Raw genomic sequence first — 12349 nt, 5'->3', positions numbered from 1 at the left:
TGGGAGTTCGCGCCTGGGAGGAGACAGAGGATGTAGGAGTCGAAGCAGCAGAGCTAATAGCAGTAAAGAGGTATAGGGTAGCAGTGGAGAAGTGTAGGGTAGCAGTGGAGATGCCAGCAGAAGCGGCTGGAGTGAGACGACGAAGGCAGTAGAAATCGGCTGGAGTGTGGGAAGAGAAGCTGATAGAGATACGGCTGAGTGTGATGGCGGAGCCGATAAAGAGCGGCTGAACTGTGACAGGGAGAGTGAAGAGGAGAGTCGACGGAGAGATGCGGAGCGAGTGAGGCCGGCAGAATGCGGCGAGCGAGCGGAGAGCGCGGAGGAGAAATGTTGATCGGTGTTAGCTGGAGAAATGTTGATCGGTATACGCGAAATAAAAGGAGAGAGAAAAGCAAGAAGCTGTCGTGTCAAGTCGAGCACTACACATTTACCTTTTCCACTATGACATCACTTTAACACGTAGGCTTTCACGACCAGTATTATTCATAATAAAGGTTTTTGGGTTAGATCTCGCTACAGTATTTATAAATGTGTCGCAACCCTCCACCACCCGACATGGCTAATCAGTAACAAGTATAACCAGTAAAAACAAAGTTTTTCACTATAAATCCTTTATATGCGTGGCGGCTAGAGTCCTCTCGTCCTCTGGCTTGAGATGGCTGCCACCTATGGGTCAGATAATTGCATGCCACCATTAAGCAATTGGTAATTATATATAATATTTTTGTCCTAAAAAGTGTCAAATTTTGGAAAAAAAATTTCACGAACATTAATTGTCACGCACAACGAGTCTGTGTGCAAAATGTCAGCTCGATTGGATCACGGGAAGTGGGTTAAAAAACGACCGAAAGATTTGCACGGTCGTAAGCGTGCAAGCAAGCAAGCGAACTTAATATAAAGGATTTAATAAAGGATTTTAAAATATATTCGCCTGTGGAGGACGCGGGGGATCGATCCCGCGACCTTTGGCATAGGAAGAGAGGGCGCTACCAACTGCGCTACTCCGCCAGGGCCTGTGGAGGTGTCACGCTCTGGGCTCCTACACTGTGACGTTCAGCCAAAGCCATGAATGAGTTCTATTTGAATAAATGTAAAAAAATATATTCGCCTGTGGAGGACGTGGGGATCGATCCCGCGACCTTTGGCATGGCAAGCGAGGGCGCTACCAACTGCGCTACTCCGCCAGGGCCTGTGGAGGTGTCACGCTCTGGGCTCCTACACTGTGACGTTCAGCCAAAGCCATGAATGAATTCTATTTGAATAAATGTAAAATAAAATTTTTTTGCCTAAAAAGTGTAACATTTTGGAAAAAAATTTCACGAACATTAATTGTCACGCACAACGAGTCTGTGTGGAAAATGTCAGCTCGATTGGATCACGGAAGTGGGTTAAAAAACGACCGCAAGATTTACACGGTCGTAAGCAAGCAAGCAAGCGAACTTAATATAAAGGATTTAAAAAATGTGTCACGTTGACAAAATACAAATAGTTCACTACTTTAGCAGGTGGATGGCTTCACTATTCTGGCAAATCGCCTGAAGATGCTGGATGTAATTTCCAGTGAAACGTCGTACTCAAATTGTAAATGTTGTGGATTCACTCTTCAACACACCGGTGGGCTAAAGTAGTGAACTATTTGTCTTTTGCCAACGTGACACATTTTATACTGATTGGCTGTGTCGGTTGGTGGAGGTTTGCGACATATTTATAAATAACGTGATCTAACCAAAAAACCTTTATTAAGAATATGACATCAATGTTAGACACCTGATCTGACGTAAAGATAACTACAAAGAGACTGGTCAAACGCATGTAAGCGTCCAAGCGATGTTCAAGGCATGCCACTAGCTTATCAATGACCACCTAAAATATTTCTATTTTGAACTTCTCCCTCCCCTGAAGTGTCACGCCTGGCTCTGAGCTCTCATCTGCAAATGTTTTGCGTTTCCTCTTTCGCTGAAGATCGTGCTTATATGACTAAGAAACACCTGTCACATTTAAGGCTGCCCTTTCAAAAGCCTCAAACTGGTCTTACTGTCCCGCCACAAAATCCCTCAACGAAGACACAAGCTGTGCTGCTACAGAGATGTCAATGTCACTTTTCTGTAGGTGCATGCTTGTAGCGTGGAACCGGTCAGGTATGACGTCCCAGAAATGTACCATGAACACCATCTCTAAGGTGTCCAATTTAGCATTTAGTCCAGCGGCCTCAATTCGAGTATCTCTTTTCTCATTATCATCATTGCACATACCACCGAAGACCTCTCTAATGTGGGTGTAATTTCTCCACAGTGCCTCGGTTGACTCTGCCAGAGCACTCCACCGAGGACTGGACAGCGATTTTAATGTCGGTCTGACATCTGTCTTCTGAAAGACTTTCCCCCATCTGTGTGTGGATGAAGAGCAAAATGTGTACAGTGACTGCAACATGTTAAAAAACTCGTCAGCCTCTGGGCTACTGCCGCATTAACACCAACTAAGTTAAGTGAACGCACTGCGCAAGGCACAAACTCTATCAGAGGGTGTTTTTTGTTTCAGGTGGGCCTGTAGCCCATTGTATTTTCCTGACATGTTGCTTGCATTGTCATATGACTGACCTCTACAGTTTGAGAGGTCCAACCCAAGGCCCTCCACCATCAAAGTCACACAGTCTGCTAAACTTTTACCAGTGTGGCTCTCAATTTGCTCAAAGCCCAGGAAGCACTCCACCACATTCCCGCTGCTGTTAACAAACCAGAATATGAACATCAATTGGTCCACATGTGACAGGTCTGGGTTGGAGTCAACAATTATTGAATAATATTTGGCATCTCGCATCTCATCTGCTATTGTTTGGCGAGTTTTCTGACCCATTAGCTCAATGAGTTATTCACATATTGTCGATGACAAAGAGGACACTGTGCCTCTTCCTTTTCCGCCAAACTTTTTAATATGTTCAGCTAAGAATGGGTCAAATTGTGATAGCAATTCTAGGATGCCAGGGAAATTACCGTTATGAGTTGACCCAAACTCTTCATCATCTCCTCTAAACGCAAGTCCTATTTCACTCAAGAACTTGATCACTGCGACAACTCTTTTCAAAATGTTCCTCCAGTATTTACGTTCCCCATGAAGTTGCTGCAGAGATCTGCATCTGTAGTACTGCCCTGTGTCCGCTGGTGCAAGGCAAGCATGCATGATCTGTGTTCTGCACTCTTTTCGTGTTCTCCTATTCTTTCAAAGTGCTTCCAGTCCCGAAACACCTGACTAAAGCCACCGAGCTTTCTGTAGAAGAGTTTGCATGCAAAACAGTACATACAACCTGTTGAGGGTGAGTACAGTAGCCACTGTCTAGAAATCTTCTACCCATTTGGTAATATACAGTTCAGAAGTTCATTGTTGAAACTTCTAGTCTTTCCATCAAGCATTCTATCTCGGAATGAAGCTGGCTATTTTTACTGCCATTTTGGAAAGGGACTGCTCCTCTTTCAACAACCACTGACTTAACAATGCCACTGGAAGTGCTTTGCCCTAATGCAGGGTCAGTGACCTCATAGCACTAGGAATGGCTTGGTTGCTGATTTGATTCTTGTGAACTGCCCAACTGCTCTTGAGGTGCAAATGATGGTTCTTGTATATCATTAGCTGTTGAGGGTTCACCTTCAAAGGATGGTTCTGGGGGAGTGACATTACTGGAAACTGAACTAGTGCTAGTTCTTCCTTACAGCTGACAATAGTGCTACTTTCATCATTATTACTATCAAAGTGTTAAATTTATATTTAAAGCGTTCGTGACTGCAGGGATTCATCTTCTTGGTTCTTTCGGTAAAGTCACGTAGAAGGGAAAAAATAAAAATAAAACATAATAAAATAAAATTATCACGACGTTTCGGCCACAACACAAGCAGCCGTCCTCAGGTGAAGAACAGAGCTGTCTGAAAGACAGCGTCCTAATGAACACCGCTAAGCTTGGCAGCATATATTTAAGCTGGGTGGGAGGAGCAGAGTGCCTTGACAAAGGAGTTTACATATCAACAGAGGAATTTAGCATATTGGCGCTAAAGAACCGCAACTACCCAACTACCATACAATAAACCGATGTGAAAAAACTAAATATAAACTACATAAATATAATCAATGTGCTCAATATACTCTCCAATAAGCTGAGATATTAACATTAAGTAACTGGGTATACACTACACTATATGACTACAAAACTGCCTCTCTTGCCTCCTTTTCTGTTTTGGCTTTCCTTTTGGAAGCACCACTATTCCAACGTTTGTGTTCCATATTTCAGAACTAATATGCTATTTATATGACTATATTTATAGCATATCTCAATACTTATAAAATATTAACTTAATTAATATATATTAATAATGACAACACCCTTCAAATACTGTTGTTGTAAAATACAATCAAGGTGTAGTATTTTATAGTCTACTTATACCTAAAGGCAGCTTTTGAAAAAAATAGAAAAGTACGTAAAAGAAAATAACCCTTTTAAAAGGCTGTTAGAAAATAGCCCTCATGAGGGATTGTTGAAAGAGCCTTTAAAAAGGCTGTTGTGTTAGAAAAATATGAAAAAAGTTTCTGAATATATTACTGTGGTGTACCAAGCAAAAAACAGGCATCTGTCCGTGGCTTTTCCTACCAAGCAATGTCTTATCTACCTGCCTGACACAGACAGAATTATTTTGCTTGAAATTCTAAAGATAACTTTTTTTCATTGGCTGAACAACCAACAAAGGTTTCTGATAAGTCAGTGAAATTACTTGGTGGAGACTATGCACATAGGCCACACCCCATCGATGGGGAGGGGGCAAAAAGACCTCGTAAGAGCTGTCGACAATTTGCGGTCTAAGGAAAAAAAATTAATGGGGTTTTCCTTAATCTTTAAGTATGGATTGGGTCTCTTATATATGCGTTAGTGTATGAAAAAATATGGCTTTTGGCACGTTTTTTTATGCTTCACAACACTGCGGTGTATCTTTAATAATTGATTTGTCAACGGCTAACTAAGCTCTCAACAAACGACGAGCCCTCAGTCTCAACACCTGGCTTTTTAGTGCATCTACTTTGGTTGTAAGGGCAGCTAGCTGGCAAAAATAGCAACTAGATAACTAATTTCTATTAACAATCTGAATCATATGGGCAGCTAGCTAGGGAAAATGGGCAGCTAGATTATATAAAGGGATAGTTAGTTACGGTAAGTCAAATAACGAACGACTTGCCATAATGACGCCCTTCAAACTCTCCTGTTATGCAGAATGAACTGACTTGTTGGTAAATATTGTATCATGTCACAGCATATTGTAGCATGCTAACCAGTGGCTCAGTTGTACAGAAGCATGCACTGTATGTACCAAGGGGTCCAGGTGTTACGCTCGATGTATGTAGTGGTCAAATCACACTGTTAGCACCTAGGGGCCCGGGGGCCCTTGTGATTAGCTCACGCTATAAGCACCCAGGGGTCTAGTGATCAGCTTGCTCTGTGCGCACTTAGGGCCCTGGCGTTCAACTTCCTTCGGAGGACTTGGGCCACGCACCGCACGTGGCCTGAGGCTTGGAGGCCCCCTGGCAGTCCGATGCTCCGGGGCACTGGCCCCACTGGCCCGGTCCATAATCCAGCCTTGCCCATAGACTCAATCAGAGACCCACAGACTCACATAGAGACCCATATACTCAATCAGAGACCCACAGACTCAAATAGAGACCTACAGACAAACAGAGAGACTCATAGACTCAGAGACCCATTGATTCGCACAGACCCACAGTATCACACAGAGACCCACAGACTCAGAGAGACCCATAGACTAAATCAGAGGCCCATAAACTTACACCAAGAACCATAGGCTTATATCGAGACCCACATACTTACATAGAGACCCATATACTCACAGAGACTCGCAGCCTCACATAGAGACTCATAGACTCAATCAGATACCCACAGACTCACTCTGAGACCGGATAAACTGCCACATATCATGGGCGAGGAATCTCAAAACAAGTGTTATTATTTTACACATTATATCAGCCACACGTGAACAAAACCCCAAACTCTCACTCAATCTCACCCTCTTTCACTCATGCGCCCACCACTCACCTGCCTCTCAGTAGCAAGGCGCTCACATGCTGAGTAGCATTTAGGAGGGGATTTCCAAAAAAAAACCTCCCTTGACCACGTGCAGCTTTTCTAGTTTTTGAAAATATTCACAAAAACATCACCTACCCACCCCCGCCATCTACTGGACTTTTCCGTCAAACCGGACTCCGAGCACAGAGGTGGGCGACCCCATTCGCATGAATAGGGTGGGTGGGGGTGGGTGGAGGTTGGTGGAGGTGGGTGGAGATGGGCAGGTGGATGGGGAACGGGTGTTGTGTTGAGTGGGAGAGATCATTCTTACGTGCGGGGGAGGGGGGACAGGCTAGAGGAGCCTCATATGCATGAGAGCATTGGGTGTTTGGGCGAGTGCGTTGGCATATCAGTGGGTATGTGAATGGATATGCGAGTTCGTAGTGTAGTGGTGAGCTTCGTCGGCTGGGTTTAGGCGGTGTTCGATTTCCGCTCACGGCCAACACCAGTGATGCATATCTGAACCGGTTTCGGGCCTCCCCTAGGTCGACTCAGCCTACAATGAGTACCTGGTGTGGTGTGTAAACATCGCCACTGGGGAGACAAAGGCGGTCGGGCGTGGTGCTGGCCACCCATCCCCTCGTGTGCCGTTCCGGCTTTCATAGGTGCTCGCTAACAGCACTTGCCCCAAAAGTATGTTAAGACTATATGGGGGATCTTTACATTTGACTTTTTGGTTATGTGCGTGGTTACGTTGGTATGTTAGTGGGTATGTTGGTATGTGAGTGATACGCAAGTCATCTCAGTCAACCCATGGCACCTGGGTTTGTCTCGTGACCTCCTGTCAGCGAGCCTTTGACACTTCATGTGGCCTCAAAGTGCACCTGGCCTGGCACAGGTGCCATGGTGACGTCACCATCACTTGGTTGGTAAATGGCGGGTATTGAGATATGTGAGTGTGGTCCCTGACGATAATGCTGTCGTGGCTATGAGCAATGCCATGGAGGGAAGCAGGGGCGGTTTCTTTATTAGGGCGATTGAGCGACGCACCACCAATGTCATTCAACCACAGAGTTACGCTAGCCGTTACTGTGCCTCTGGATATAGTCCAATCAGCGTCATGTCACGTTCTGTGGAGTACCGCCTCTTTTTGGGCGATTTCACTCCGGCTGAGAATCGCCCAGAGTGTTCCCATAGACTTACATTCAAAGATGTTTTTTTTCGAACGGGGGGCGCTCCAATGCATTCTCTATTGCTTCCGGGAGGGCTCGCACTAACGTGCTTACGTCATCATACGTAAGCACGTTTCAGTCAACAATGTTATTTGTCGCCACCTAGTGGAATCTTTAATAAAAAAAACTGAGTGGATTGTAATAGTAGTGAGTATAGAAACAAACAAGGAGATGTATTGTAAGAATCACTTTATTTTTCATTAATATTAAAGAAGTGAAGTTGCCTTTACATGCTTAAGCTGTTAATTTATTCATTGCATGAGTGGACCTTATCCTTATCAATCATCCAGACATTTGCCCCCCCTGAGAGATTTTGCAGGAGCCGCCACTGGAGGGAAGGTCCATTCAAATGGCTGTTCCCCTCGTGGCGCTCGAAGCCACCACAGCGACCAACAGGGGCTCTGGACGGATGCGAGAGGCAGGTAACCTCTACACCTTTCATTCAATTACCACGAAAACACGTGCAAAATATCGAATTAAGCTTGAACCGGAAGTCCCGGGGGGAACAGGCGTCTAGAAAATCTCCTGGCACAAGTGCCATGGTGATATAAGGGGCCGTCCATAAATTACGTCACGCGATTTTGGACCATTTTTGACCCCCCCCCCCTTCATCGTCACAAGGCGTCACAAAAAGTCAGACCCCCCCCCTCAAATATGACGTCACAAAGCTCTGCCCCCACCACCCCGAAAAAAAATAAACATGCTTCAAATCGCTTTAACTATTGTCATTGTAGTACGTATTTAATGTGGCGCTGCAATCTGATGTTGTAGGAGATAACATGTATTAAAAAGTCGATTTAATTAAGTAGAACGTGTTGTCTATATTTATTTCAAGTTGCGCATTTTGATGTGACGTCACATTTCTCAACCCCCCCTCCCCCTTGTAACACATCGTCACAAATGTCTGACCCCCCCCCCAGGTGCGTGACGTCATTAATGGATGGCCCCTAACTACCACTTAGTGGCGATTGGTGGTTGATGTGTGGGGAGTGGTGGTCTTGTGGTTAGCAATGTGCTACGAACCCGGCGACCCAATTTCGATTCCTGCTCATGGTCCTGGGGCCTCCCCAAGGTCGACTTAGCATCAAATGAATATACCTGGTTGCGATGTGTGAACATCGCCACTAGAAAGACAAAGATGGCTGGGTGTGGTACTGGCCACCCACCCCTTCGTGTGCCGCAGTGCAGACCTTCACAGGCTTTGCTCGCGACTAACAGCAGTGTCTCAAGTCTGTTAAGGCTACACGGGGGATCCTTGTCTTTGGGTAAGTGGTCGATTCCACCTCGGGAGTTCACAATACAGTGGATATGTGAGCCAGTCCCAAGCCTGGATAAAAAAGAGGGTTGGGCAAAAGCTATTACGATACTAGTGGGAGACTGGAATGCAACAATTGGGAAGGATAACACTGGATGGGATCGCATCATTGAAATACTGTATATGGATATGTAATACTGAAGTTCAAACAAAAAGACTGCAGAAAATGGACTGCAGATTTTGAGGGGCTGATGATAAGGCCCTGCTTCTTAGTAGCATGGTCCAGGTCAAGCAGCAGTGCCTCCAACTCCTTCTCTGATTGAGCAGCAATCATCAGATCATCAGTACACATAACATGGTTATATAAAAGAGATCCATTCCTCGACCACAACTGGGCATCCATCAGCCTACTATTGTATCTGTACCAGATAGAGATTCACTTGGTAAAACCATGGAAGGCGTCTTGAACTACGTTGTTGAAAACGATGTTAAATAATGTAGGTACCAGAAGACATCCCTGTCGCACCCTAAAGTGAACAGAGAATGGCTCTGACTCCTAGCTACCAAGCTTTACCCAGGCCTGCCCACCATCATGAAGGTCCTTAATGCTTGTGTGGAGGTATTATTGTGCACTCCCCATGCTGTCAGCTGGTAGTATCCCACACGTGTCAATAGGGGGCAGAAGAGTGACCGAGCCCAGTGTCCAAGGACTATGGCCAAAGGGACCAACGGTAACCCCTATGAGGTAGTGGATTCAGGGACGCAGACCCCAGGAGGGGGCTGGGGGATGACGTCACCCTCCCAGGACCTGGCGGAAGGTTCTGGAAGGAAGGTGTGGCCGGGGCGGAGCAAGCCACGGACCTGTATAAAAGCAGGACCTCTAAACGGCCCCGGCAGTCGCCATCCACCCGAAGACCAAGAGCCTCCTGAAGAGACGAGCCCAAGGGCAGAGCCGTACCCCTGGAAAGGGTCGGCTCCAGCTTATATACCAGTGAAGACCAAGCTTCACTCAAGAAAGGTTAGAATAGCCAGCGAGAGGCGTATTAGTACGGAAGGACTACCTCCTCAGTGTATCGGGTGTAAGGGGCCGTTACCCCATTTATGTTAGGGATTTATGTATATATATAGGTCTGTTCGAAATGTTTAGCATACTTTCCAACATGCAACAAACTTGAAATTTAGCATGTGGGTAGCTTCCAGAATGTACACAATGCAAAAAGTATAAAAATAGACTTTTGTATTTGGGGGGGGGGGCGCAATAATGGATATATATTGCACGGCAAGTGAGCGGTGACGTCACATCTGTGATGTCACCCCGCATGTGGCAGCCATTACACAGTGTGCCTGCTGACGTCACGCATCGCCCCCCCCAACCCAACGCGTAGGCCGTGTATTTGTAGAGTAGTATGGAGACATGACGTCATACGCGCTGTGAGGTGCGAGGACGTCATGTCACCTGGGGGTACTTAAGGGGGGCCCCGTGATGAAAGGGGGGTCGTTGTGGGAGCCCGGGATGGAGAGCGGTTGAAGAGATAGCCAGGGGTAAGGCTGGGAGAGGTCTGCACGAGCCAGCTAGGGTTAGGTGGGGCGCTGCTCTCCTTGGTCGGGCGGTGTTGGTTGAGCCCCCGTCCCGACTCGAGAGAGAGAGCGAGAGATAGCTGCGCTAGCAGCAGATATAGCCGAGGTCCCCGTGAAGGACCCAGTGTAGGGGCACCTACCTCTGGTGCGGTTATTGCTCCCTTGTGTTAATAAACCGGCACAAGCCCTTACCTGGAAACCTGCCTCCGAGTCGTCATTCACCACACAACATATTAATCCAAGACAATAATCAAAGTCCCGGGCGAGGCTGGTAGTAAAGCTAGTTGTTAATAAAATACATGTTGCCTCAGAAAGACTCTCCTCTAGTTATTGACCTACTACACTTGTGAGCAGAGAGATAGCAATTCTGAAAGCATGAAGAAAAACCCAGAGTCTTAGTCTGTTTATGGTATCATAGGCCTTGACCAGGTCAATAAAACAGAGATCTTAGGTCCTGTTGGAATTCCCGACACCTCGGCTGTAGCAGACAGAGAATATGGCATCTGTGCAGGACTGCCTTGGCCTGAAACCACATTGGGGCTCTCATCAGCAAGCATCGCAAGGCGGTGTTGAATATTTTTTGCCAGAACTTTTCCCAACATACTGAGGAGGGAGATATCCATGTAGTTGTTACAGTCTATGTGGTCCCCCTTCTTAAAGAGGGGGACCATCAGGGCATCCTCCCCATCCTGTGGGCTGTTATAATGATGTAATTTATGGCAGTCTGCACATAATTGCCACCCTTCCTCAGCAGTTCGTTTAGGAGATTATATCTAATTGGCACTTTTCCTGGTCTCAGACTCTGGATCGCCTTCTGTACTTCTTCAACAAATGACACTTCAGCCAGCCACTTGCAGGCGGTGACTTCTTCCAATACTGCAGCCTTAGGGTCATCCCCACTGTGTCCCATGATTTGTTCTTGGCTAAGGGATATCCCCTTCCCCAAGACCTCAGAGAAATGTTCAGCAAATCTGCAAACCTGTTCCTGGGGGTCGAAGATCAGATCACCTTTTTTTCCTCTTAGCATGGTGATAGGTGTGAAGCTGCAAGTTACTATTCTTATGGAATTAAAGAGTGACTTGTCATCGCGGGTGGCTGAGGCAGCTTCCATTTGCTCAGCAACCAGTAAGCACCACTCATCCTTGCAGTGGCGCATGGCTCTCCGAACCTATGAGTGAAAGCTGCGGTAAGCCTCCTCATTCTCTGACGTGGGATGCTGTAGATGGTAGGAGTGGGCCTATTGCTTTTTCTCAGCCAGCCAGATCACCTCCTCCATCAGCCAGAGTCTCTGGGGACGTTTGGACGGCATACCCAAAGCAGCTTTTGTAGCTGCATGAGCCACAGTCCTTAACCTCACCCAATTCCCCTCAGCATCCAGAGGAGGGCGAATGGTGCCAAACCCAGCTGTAAGCAATGATAAAATTCTTGCTTGCAACTTTTATCAGCTAGCTTTTACCAAGCCATTGTGGGTTTGAATGGGGTCCTAAATGGACACCCACCACTGTAGTGGAAGAATGGCAGGCACATCTTACAGATGACAACCCGATGGTCAGTGGGCAGATCAGCTCCATGTCCTGGTGTCAAGGACATGGCCCACATCCACTGTTCCGTAACAATGTAGTCCAGCAGATGTTCTTGCTTGTACCCGGCGTACATCGATAATGTTGTGTAGATGCGCCGATGCAGGAACAGCTGTAATTAGAAGCCTATGAACTGCACAGAAGTCTAGCATAATTCAACCATTGTTATTGAGCCTATCTGGCTCATGTCTTCCAATCATTCCAGCCCTGGTGCCACCATCATGACCCACTCGGGCATGAAAGTCACTGAACAGCATTAGTCTATCCCAAGGGGCCAATATTGCTAGCACCTGTGGCGGGAGGTCATGGAAGGCATCTGACTTATCGGCCTTGCCTACATCTCTCCACTGATGTTCATATTTGGTTGGGGCATAACCAACCACCAACATTCATTGCCGCCCATTGATGGGAAGATAAGCCCACATTATCGTGAAACTCATAGCTTCTCACACCTCACCACCATTCTCCCATACCTCCATTATTTTGTTCAGAAGAAGAGCCATTCCCTCTTGTTTGGCAGTTTCCTGGTGACTGGTGCCAGAACCGGTCCACCGGATCTCATGAATACCACTTAGATCCAGGCGGTACCGGTCCAGCTACAGACAGAGAAGTGGCAGCCTCTTCTCCGCAATAAGCATTCAAACATTGT

The 12349-nt window shown here is 46.5% G+C and overlaps 1 protein-coding gene across 2 annotated transcripts in view; it reads left to right on the top strand.

Moving 5' to 3' along the window:
* LOC133359397 (basic salivary proline-rich protein 2-like) overlaps positions 1–12349 on the top strand; it is a 248246-nt gene that overhangs the window by 91599 nt on the left and 144298 nt on the right. The gene's annotated exons all lie outside the window — the stretch shown is intronic.

Source organism: Lethenteron reissneri, chromosome 65, assembly GCF_015708825.2.
Source record: "Lethenteron reissneri isolate LAM-NWPU_2019-01 chromosome 65, ASM1570882v1, whole genome shotgun sequence".
In the NCBI taxonomy this organism is placed as follows: domain Eukaryota; kingdom Metazoa; phylum Chordata; class Hyperoartia; order Petromyzontiformes; family Petromyzontidae; genus Lethenteron; species Lethenteron reissneri.
Note: the sequence above shows the minus strand (reverse complement) of the source record. Positions and strands in the feature narration are given on the sequence as shown.